Here is a 7,500-nt window from a genome sequence, read left to right on the forward strand (position 1 = left end):
ACTTCTTCATCCCCTCTATTGCCTTCACCAACATGTCCATTGAAGTCTGCACCAATTACCACTCTCTCATTTCTGGGAATATTCTGCATCACTTCATCCAACTCATTCCAGAACTTCTCCTTCTCTTCAGGTTCACATCCCACCTGTGGCGCATAGCCACTAACAACACTGAGCATCACACCTTCAATTTCCAATTTCAGACTCATAAGTCTATCTGACATTCTTTTCACCTCTAGGACGTTCCTTACGAACTCCTCCTTCAAGATGACTCCTACTCCATTTCTCTTCTTGTCAGCACCATAATAGTATAACTTAAAGCCTGCTCCTAAGCTTCTAGCCTTACTACCCTTCCACCTGGTCTCCTGGACACACAGTATATCCAGCTTCCTTCTCTGCATCGTGTCCATCAACTCTCTACCTTTTCCTGTCATAGTCCCAATATTCAAAGTCCCTACTCTCAGTCCCAGGCTCTTTCCTTTCCTCCTCTCTCTCTGCTTCCGAACACGCACTCCTCCTCTTCTTCTTCTTCTTGTTCTTCGACCCACAGTAGCCCAATTTCCATTAGTACCCTGTAGGTCATCAGTACCAATGGCGGTCGTTGTTAACCCGGTCCGCGACCCATCCGGTATGGTATAGTTATGGTTGACTCGCATGTTTGGTTTTGGCAAACGTTTTACGCCGGATGCCCCTCCTGACGCAACCCTCTGCATTTATCCGGGCTTGGGACCGGCACAGGGAGACACTGCTCCGTGCCCCCCCCCCCCCCCCCAAAGGCAGGCTTGGAGAGACACGGGCCAGTGCCGCCCTGAGGCTGCATTACCCTCTCTTTCTTACATTTATTATAAAAATATGCTTATCTTCCTTTTAGCTCATCACACATGTCTTTATGATTTTCAGTCCATGCCTCAGCCGGCCTGAAGCTCCACTGATGCGCATGTGCGGATGCCTCTATCTAGCGGACATAAAATAAAGACAATCATTCAAATGTGAATGAGTCGGCGTGATGCTCCGGGATGTGTGGAGCTCAGGGAGCTCCACGAGTGAGGGAGTTAAGTTAGGGCGGGGGTGCAAGTAGGCTCTAGGATTCCCCGAGTCGGGGCGAGCGATGGGTTTAGAGGCGTATCGCATTGAAGATAATGGCCGCATATCCTTCTTGGACTTTTCTAAAGCCTTTGACTCGGTCGAACATCCATTTATCATAGCAACGCTCGAACATTTTGGATTTGGTTAAATATTCAGGAATGTGATCCGTGGGCTCTATGAGAATATTCATAGCTGTGTCACCCTGCCAAGCGGCACCACTCCGAGCTTCCATGTTGATGTGGGAATCCCCCAAGGTTGCCCCATCTCACCCTATTTATTTATAATTGCTACCGAAATGCTAGCCGTTTATGTTGAAAAGAGCAACGATATCCAAAAGTTAGACGTGCTGGGGACTGAAATTGTTATTAGCCTGCTGGCAGATGACACAACCTTAGTTTTGAAAAATGAACATCAAGTCCCAATAAGTGCCGAAAACAACCAAAACATTCTCCAAGGCTTCAGGATTGTCATTAAACTTAAAGAAATGCAAACTTCTTGCGCTGCATGACTCGCCACTAAAGGAAATCAGCGATGTTTCCATGAAATCAGAAATAAAATACTTGAGCATTTTCCTATCCAAGGACCAAACGTTAAATCAATCCAGGAACATTGAATCTAAACTGAATCAAAGTAAAGCTTAATTCTAATATATGGCTCCAGAGAGATTTATCAATATTAGGCCGGATATATTTGACTAAAATGGATGTGTTTATCCAGATGTATATACCCAGCGTATTCCAATGCTGCTCCAAATCAACTCGTAAAATCTGTTAACCAAATCAATTTCAACTTTATCTGGAGGAACAGACCACACCATCTAAGAAAAATCACATATGGTGAAAGAAACAAGTGAAGGAGGGCTGAAAGTGATAGAGTCGGACTGCTTGAATGGGACATTGAAGGTGAACTGGTTGAAATCCTGGATCAAACCTCATCGTTCTTTCTGGTATTGTACTCCAAACTACTTATTCAACAAAGTCGGCGGCCTGAGTCTTCTGCTTATCTCTGACTTGGATATCAACAAGATTCCTGTCAAATGTTCAGAGTTCCATAAACAAATATTATTATACTGGAAAATGATATACGTACACAATTTCTCACCACACAGTATAATAGTTTGGAACAATCGATATGTACTGCATGGCAACAAACCTCTGTTTTACAAGGAATGCTTTGAGAAAGGTATATGGTCGATAATTGACTTGATGGATGACACTGGCAGTCCTCTGGACAATGAGCAGTTCTGTACTACACACAGATTCAAGCCTCCCATATTAGAGTTGCTAAAGTTACGAAACGCACTGCCTCGACAATTTGTATTCCTGACCAAAAATATAATGACGCACCGAACCGTACAACCACAGTTACCCCGACTATCACTCCAGGGAATCTCAATTGTGGACAGAAAGCGCGGCAACTCCTTTATTAGGAAATGTTTCACAGGAAACTTATTCCCTGGACGTCAAAAAAAAAAAAAGGATATTTTAAATAAATTTGATGAGGAATCGATTGCCACGCTGCGAACTATGTATCTGACTCTACCCATACCCCCAAGGCAAAAGAGACCCACTTCAAAATTATGACTGACATCTACCCATCTAAGGAATTATCGAGGGTACGCTTTAATTTTGAAGATAATATTTGTACATTTTGTGAAGACAACATTGAAACCACTGACCATATATTTTTTCTCCTTCTCATTCCATCGTCACCAGTTTCCTTCTCAAAAGATGATATAACATTCTGTTTACTTATAAGCAACATAACAGATGAACTCTGTGTCAATGTTCTTTTAGGCCTGGCCAAGTTCTTCATTCACAAGAACAGAATGCAAAAATGCTCCCCAAATTTTAATGTCTTCATAAACGATTTTGAAATATAAAAAAAAAAAAAAAAATCCTTAAAACTTATGGAAAAATCCGAAAACAAAAAAATATAGTTACCCATGTCCGAGGTTCCTTTTTTTTTTGGTAAAAAAAAAAAAAAAAAAAAACAAAAAAAACAACTTGATTACATGTTACATTCCCCTTGCAATTTTTTTTTTTTTTTTCGTTTTAATTTCTTATTTGTCTATCTATTGATTTAATTACTTCCTTTTAATTTCTTTTTTTGTCTCGCACTGTAAATTTCTCACAAACCTGTAACACTATTAACTTCTCATTACATACAGAACAAATGTCCTGATGTCCGTTGCTTCCTCATCCCTGGTTGTTTCATTGACATTCAGTTCTACCTTGCTATGTTTATTTGTACATTTGTATATTTGGGTGTACTATTTATGTTCAATTAAAAACAGTTTGATGTCTGAGATTCCTTGTGAACCGCCAACTTAATTACATGTTATATTCCCCTCACAATTTTTTTTTTTTCGTTTTTAATTTTATTTTTCTATCTATTTATTTAATTATATCCTTCTAATTTTCTTTTTTTGTCTAGCATTAAAAATTTCTCGCAAACCGTTAACACTATTAACTTCTGATTACTTACACCACGAATGCGCTTATGCCCCCCCACCCATCCCGCTTTTTCCGTACGGAGGCAGACACTGAGATCGAAAGCAAATGGGTGTCATTGAAATGCAGTAACAGGGTGATAACAGCCGTGTTCGAAGTGTGTAGGGGCTTATAGGAGAGCAGAAGCACGTCACGCAATTCACCTGAGTTCGGAGGATCGGGAGTACCAGGGCCCATAGCGGAGAAGCGGAAGAGCGGAGTTATGTGTCTCTTCTCAAAGGCGGGGAAGCTGGGGGGCAGCAGGACCCCTTAGACCGGCTAAGGTGAGCCTACTCCGGACAGAGATCACCCGGAGTTATGACTGGAGCTCCCGGACCTCTGGGCACACACATATGTGAATGACTGGATGAGCTAATGTTGGTTTGGTTGTGGATACGTTTCGGCCAATGCTATCAGCACAGCGATGATGAGTTCAGGTGTGTCTGTGTGTGTTTGTGTGTTTGTGTGTGTGTGTGTGTGTGTGTGTGTGTGTGCGTGTGTTTGTGTGTGTGTGAGAGTTTGTTTTTGTGGGTTGGGGGGGGTTCCCGCGGACACGGAGTACCAGGGCCTGGAGCGGATGAGGTGAGGAGCGGAGGAGAGCAGAAGCCCGGACCGTGATTCGCTTGTGTCCAGCGGTTCGGGAGTTCCAGGGCCCGAAACGGAGGAGCGGAGGAGCGGAGGAGCGGAGGAGCGGAGGAGCGGAGGAGCGGAGGACAGCAAAACCCCTTTCTGCAATTCGCCTGAGTCCGGCGGATCGGTAGTACCTGGTTCCGCAGCGGATGAGCGGAGGAGTGGAGGAGATGTTTCTCTTCTCAGAGGCGGCGAGGGGGGGGGGGGCAGGACCCCTTACCCTTATCCCCCCCGGACGTTTGAGTGGAGCTCCCGGACCTCCGGGCACGCACATGCGAATGACTGGATCACAGGGAGTGCCAGGGCCTGGAGCGGATGAGCAGAGGAGAGGCGGAGGGCAGAAGCCCGGCCCTGTTCAAGAGTTCCAGGGTCCAAAGCGGGGGAGCGAAGAAGCGGAGGAGGGGAGGAGAGCAGAAGAGCAAAAAACTGGCCCGGAATTCACCGAAGTCCCGCGGATCGGGAGTTCCAGGGCCCGGAGCGGAAGAGCGGAGGAGCGGAGGAGAGGAGGAGCGGAGCAAAGCTAAGCCCGTCTTAACAACAAGGAAATTACAGATGAGGCTATAATTTCTAATGAAAACTTTAAATTCTATAGCCACGTATACACTTCGACATTGTCAAAAAGCGATTGTGACTCCTTTCCATTAAATATTCCTCAATATATCCCAAAAATAAACAACAAACAATATATGATTGTTTATATATGTTTATATATAAACAACAAAAAATATACAGTTTGATGTCTGAGATTCCTTGTGAATCGCCAACTTAATTACATGTCGTATTCCCCTTGCATTTTTTTTTTTTGGTTTTAATTTCATTTGTCTATCTATTTATCTAATTATTTCCTTTTAATTTCGTTTTTTGTCTAGCACTGTAAATTTCTCACAAACCTGTAACACTATTAACTTCTCATTACATACAGAACAAATGTCCTCATGTCCGTTGCTTCCTCATGCCTGGTTGTTTCATTGACATTCAGTTCTACCTTGCTATGTTTATTTGTACATTTGTATATTTGGGTGTACTATTTATGTTCAATTAAAAACAGTTTGATGTCTGAGATTCCCTGTGAACCGCCAACTTAATTACATGTTATATTCCCCTCACAATTTTTTTTTTTTCGTTTTTAATTTTATTTTTCTATCTATTTATTTAATTATATCCTTTTAATTTTCTTTTTTTGTCTAGCATTAAAAATTTCTCGCAAACCGTTAACACTATTAACTTCTGATTACTTACAGCACGAATGCGCTTATGCCCCCCCACCCCCCACCCCCCGCTTTTCCGTACGGTGGCAGACACTGAGATCGAAAGCAAATGGGTGTCATTGAAATGCAGTAACAGGGTGATAACAGCCGTGTTCGAAATGTGTAGGGGCTTATAGGAGAGCAGAAGCACGTCACGCAATTCACCTGAGTTCGGAGGATCGGGAGTACCAGGGCCCATAGCGGAGAAGCGGAAGAGCGGAGTTATGTGTCTCTTCTCAAAGGCCGGGAAGCTGGGGGGCAGCAGGACCCCTTAGAGCGGCTAATGTGAGCCTTCTCCGGACATAGATCACCCGGACTTATGACTGGAGCTCCCGGACCTCTGGGCACACACATATGTGAATGAGTGGATGAGCTAATGTTGGTTTGGTTGTGGAAACGTTTCGGCCAATGCTATTAGCACAGCTATGATGAGTTCAGGTGTGTCTCTGTGTGTTTGTGTGTTTGTGTGTGTGTATGCGTGTGTATGTGTGTGTGTGTGTGTGTGTGTGTGTGTGTGTGCGTGTGTTTGTGTGTGTGTGAGAGTTTGTTTTTGTGGGTTGGGGGGGGTTCCCGCGGACACGGAGTACCAGGGCCTGGAGCGGATGAGGTGAGGAGCGGAGGAGAGCAGAAGCCCGGACCGTGATTCGCTTGTGTCCAGCGGTTCGGGAGTTCCAGGGCCCGAAACGGAGGAGCGGAGGAGCGGAGGACGGCAAAACCCCTTTCTGCAATTCGCCTGAGTCCGGCGGATCGGTAATACCTGGTTCCGCAGCGGAGGAGCGGAGGAGTGGAGGAGATGTTTCTCTTCTCAGAGGCGGCGAGGGGTGGGGACAGGACACCTTACCCTTACCCCCCCCGGACGTTTGAGTGGAGCTCCCGGACCTCCGGGCACGCACATGCGAATGACTGGATCACAGGGAGTGCCAGGGCCTGGAGCGGATGAGCAGAGGAGAGGCGGAGGGCAGAAGCCCGGCCCTGTTCAAGAGTTCCAGGGTCCAAAGCGGGGGAGCGAAGAAGCGGAGGAGGGGAGGAGAGCAGAAGAGCAAAAAACTGGCCCGGCATTCACCGAAGTCCCGCGGATCGGGAGTTCCAGGGCCCGGAGCGGAAGAGCGGAGGAGAGGAGGAGCGGAGCAAAGCGGAAGCCCGTCTTAACAACAAGGAAATTACAGATGAGGCTATCATTTCCAATGAAAACTTTAAATTCTATAGCCACGTATACACTTCGACATTGTCAAAAAGCGATTGTGACTCCTTTCCATTAAATATTCCTCAATATATCCCAAAAATAAACAACAAACAATATATGTTTGTTTATATATGTTTATATATAAACAACAAAAAATATACAGTTTGATGTCTGAGATTCCTTGTGAATCGCCAACTTAATTACATGTCGTATTCCCCTTGCATTTTTTTTTTTTGGTTTTAATTTCATTTGTCTATCTATTTATCTAATTATTTCCTTTTAATTTCGTTTTTTGTCTAGCACTGTAAATTTCTCACAAACCTGTAACACTATTAACTTCTCATTACATACAGAACAAATGTCCTCATGTCCGTTGCTTCCTCATGCCTGGTTGTTTCATTGACATTCAGTTCTAACTTGCTATGTTTATTTGTACATTTGTATATTTGGGTGTACTATTTATGTTCAATTAAAAACAGTTTGATGTCTGAGATTCCCTGTGAACCGCCAACTTAATTACATGTTATATTCCCCTCACAATTTTTTTTTTTTCGTTTTTAATTTTATTTTTCTATCTATTTATTTAATTATATCCTTTTAATTTTCTTTTTTTGTCTAGCATTAAAAATTTCTCGCAAACCGTTAACACTATTAACTTCTGATTACTTACAGCACGAATGCGCTTATGCCCCCCCACCCCCCACCCCCCCGCTTTTCCGTACGGTGGCAGACACTGAGATCGAAAGCAAATGGGTGTCATTGAAATGCAGTAACAGGGTGATAACAGCCGTGTTCGAAGTGTGTAGGGGCTTATAGGAGAGCAGAAGCACGTCACGCAATTCACCTGAGTTCGGAGGATCGGGAG

Source organism: Fistularia commersonii, unplaced genomic scaffold, assembly GCF_037954325.1.
Source record: "Fistularia commersonii isolate RoL2024-O1a breed Wild unplaced genomic scaffold, RoL_Fcom_v1.0 HiC_scaffold_42, whole genome shotgun sequence".
In the NCBI taxonomy this organism is placed as follows: domain Eukaryota; kingdom Metazoa; phylum Chordata; class Actinopteri; order Syngnathiformes; family Fistulariidae; genus Fistularia; species Fistularia commersonii.